The 3,458-nt window shown below is 58.1% G+C and overlaps 2 non-coding genes across 2 annotated transcripts; both read right to left on the bottom strand.

The window, feature by feature from the left end:
* Positions 1-1,081: 1,081 nt before the first annotated feature.
* Positions 1,082-1,235, bottom strand: LOC146144038 (5.8S ribosomal RNA). Its single transcript, XR_014498830.1, has one exon. It is a non-coding gene; the product is annotated as a 5.8S ribosomal RNA (ribosomal RNA).
* Positions 1,236-1,482: 247 nt separating this feature from the next.
* LOC146144037 (small subunit ribosomal RNA) lies at positions 1,483-3,293 on the bottom strand. The gene has a single exon (XR_014500495.1). It is a non-coding gene; the product is annotated as a small subunit ribosomal RNA (ribosomal RNA).
* Between the last annotated feature and the right edge of the window lie 165 nt (positions 3,294-3,458).

Here is a 3,458-nt window from a genome sequence, read left to right as displayed (position 1 = left end):
AAGACGGGTCGGGAAGGTGGCTGACTTCAGCCGCGGACCCCGTGCGCCTCGCGAAACGACACCGGAAGCGCGACCGAGACGAAGAGGCTGGGCACTGAGAACAGTCCCCGACCCACGACGCCCCAGCCGGCACCGGGCGCTCGGCCCCGAAGGGCAGACGCGGCGATCTCTCCTCGCCCGAACGGCGGGCCGACGGACACGCGCGCCTATAGTACCCGACCGAGGCCGGGTTACCTTGCGCGCGGCCTTCTCGCCGCCGTCCAGACGGTCGCGGCCTTCGCCCGGCGCTAGTGCGCTGGTCCCCGATCGGGCGGCGCCGCCGGCGGCCCGTGAGGGTCCGCACGACAACGTCGCCGACAGGGGGCCGGCTGAAAGCGACCGGGCGACCCGACAGGCCCTCCCGTTTGCCTCTCGACGGTTTCACGTACTCTTTAACTCTCTCTTCAAAGTGCTTTTCAACTTTCCCTCACGGTACTTGTTCGCTATCGGTCTCGTGACCGTATTTAGCCTTAGATGGAGTTTACCACCCGCTTTGGGCTGCATTCCCAAACAACCCGACTCTGGGAAGACGCCGTAGCGCGCCCGCCTGTCGCCGCCATGGGCCTGACACCCGCTCTGGGAAAAGGCCTCGATCAGAAGGACGCGGGCGACCGGCGAAGCGCGCCGTGACGAATTCCGTACGCCACAATTCCGCGCACTCCAAAAGCGCGCGGATTCGGCGATGGGCACATCCCGCTTCACTCGCCGTTACTGAGGGAATCCTCGTTAGTTTCTTTTCCTCCGCTTAGTAATATGCTTAAATTCAGCGGGTAGCCTCGTCCGACCTCAGGCCGAAAGTAAGGACCGGGACTATTCTTCCCGTTCCGCGCTCGCCGTCGGCGCCGCGCGCCGCCGCGCACCTCGATTCCCGCCCTTGAGCCGCCAGCCGTTGGCCTCTTCGAGGTCGACTCGCCGCCGCCGCGCGGGATTCTGGTCGCGATCGTCGCGCATCGTGCCGTGCTGTCTTGAGCGGGACGGGCGCTCGCGCGTCCGACGCCGCAGCAGCCGCGCGGAGAAATCCCCGCGCGGAACGTTTGCAACGCGACCCTGAGGCGGGCGCGGCCCCGGGATTGACCCGAGGCCGCAATTTGCGTTCAGAACGTCGATGCTCAATGTGTCCTGCAATTCACACTAATTCACGCAGCTAGCTGCGTCCTTCATCGACTCACGAGCCGAGTGATCCACCGCCAAGAGCCATCCACGATTGTTTCGCTCGCACAGTGCCTCGCACTATAGGGTGACAAAATAGACCGCGCCGAGCGGTCGGCCAGGCCGACGCTTGAAGCCGGAGCGCGCGGCACCGCGGCACTCGACGCGCAAACATTACCGGGTGACCGAATCGCCGGCCGGCGCGCCGCTCCTCGCGGGTCGGGCGCCGGGTAGCAAAGACTTTTTCTCTCGCTTGTCCGAGTTTCGCGTTCGCCGAAGCGTTTGCGAGACCGTTAATGATCCTTCCGCAGGTTCACCTACGGAAACCTTGTTACGACTTTTACTTCCTCTAAATGATCAAGTTAGATCGTCTTCTCGGACGCCGGCTCGACCGTTGCCGGCCGCGCCAGGTCCAATCGGAGGACCTCACTAAACCATTCAATCGGTAGTAGCGACGGGCGGTGTGTACAAAGGGCAGGGACGTAATCAACGCGAGCTAATGACTCGCGCTTACTGGGAATTCCTCGTTCAAGGGAAATAATTGCAATTCCCTATCCCTAGCACGACCGGGGTTCAGCGGGTTACCCAGACCTGTCGGCCAAGGCGAGCACATGCTGATCCGGTCAGTGTAGCGCGCGTGCGGCCCCGAACATCTAAGGGCATCACAGACCTGTTATTGCTCAATCTCGTGTGGCTAAACGCCACTAGTCCCTCTAAGAAGTTAGACGCCGACCGATTGGGTCGCGTAACTAGTTAGCAAGCCAGAGTCTCGTTCGTTATCGGAATTAACCAGACAAATCGCTCCACCAACTAAGAACGGCCATGCACCACCACCCACAGAATCAAGAAAGAGCTCTCAATCTGTCAATCCTCACTGTGTCCGGGCCGGGTGAGATTTCCCGTGTTGAGTCAAATTAAGCCGCAGGCTCCACTCCTGGTGGTGCCCTTCCGTCAATTCCTTTAAGTTTCAGCTTTGCAACCATACTTCCCCCGGAACCCAAAGACTTTGGTTTCCCGCAAGCTGCCGGAGAGGTCGTAAAACTAACGCCCCCCGATCGCTAGTTGGCATCGTTTATAGTCAGAACTAGGACGGTATCTGATCGTCTTCGAACCTCTGACTTTCGCTCTTGATTAAAGAAAACATTCTTGGCAAATGCTTTCGCAGTCGTTCGTCTTGCGCCGATCCAAGAATTTCACCTCTAACGGCACAGTACGAATGCCCCCGTCTGTCCCTCTTAATCATTACCTCGCGCTCCGAAAACCAACAAAATAGAACCGAGGTCCTATTCCATTATTCCATGCACCATTATTCAGGCGAATCGCCTGCTTTGAACACTCTAATTTTTTCAAAGTAAACGTTCCGGCCGCCGCCGACACTCAGTCAAGGGCACCGGCGGAGAACCGGAGGTGAGGCCAGGACGGCCAGTACACGCCTTGCGACGGACCGGCCGCCTGCGCCCAAAATCCAACTACGAGCTTTTTAACCGCAACAACTTAAATATACACTTTTGGAGCTGGAATTACCGCGGCTGCTGGCACCAGACTTGCCCTCCAATGGATACTCGTTAAAGGTTTTAAAGTGTACTCATTCCAATTACAGGGCCTCGTTTAGAGTCCTGTATTGTTATTTTTCGTCACTACCTCCCCGCGTCGGGAATGGGTAATTTGCGCGCCTGCTGCCTTCCTTGGATGTGGTAGCCGTTTCTCAGGCTCCCTCTCCGGAATCGAACCCTGATTCTCCGTTACCCGTAAGAACCTCGGTAGGCCAGTACCGTACCGACGAAAGTTGATAGGGCAGACACTTGAATGATCCGTCGCCGGTGCGAGACCGTGCGATCCGCAAAGTTATCCAGAGTCACCAAAGGTTGCGGGCCGAAGCCCGGTCGGTTTTTGGTCTGATAAAAGCACGCCTCCCGCGAGGTCGGCGCTTCACGCATGTATTAGCTCTAGCATTTCCACAGTTAACCACGTAAAACGTACGATCAAATGAACCATAACTGATTTAATGAGCCATTCGCAGTTTCACTGTACGAGAGCTCGTACTTAGACTTGCATGGCTTAATCTTTGAGACAAGCATATGACTACTGGCAGGATCAACCAGGTAGCTACTTTAGCGTAGCCCCGAAAGGCCGACGAAGGAGGCGCCGCTGATGCGGCGCCGTCGCTCGGTCGATGCGAAACCCGAAGGCTTCTCTCCGTTAAAATTTCGTTCTTTGCTCGGCTGCCCGAACTCAGAAAACCGTCACCGCCCGTCGCACCCGCCGGAGTA

Source organism: Ascidiella aspersa, chromosome 5, assembly GCF_963924565.1.
Source record: "Ascidiella aspersa chromosome 5, kaAscAspe10.2, whole genome shotgun sequence".
In the NCBI taxonomy this organism is placed as follows: Eukaryota; Metazoa; Chordata; class Ascidiacea; order Phlebobranchia; family Ascidiidae; genus Ascidiella; species Ascidiella aspersa.
Note: the sequence above shows the minus strand (reverse complement) of the source record. Positions and strands in the feature narration are given on the sequence as shown.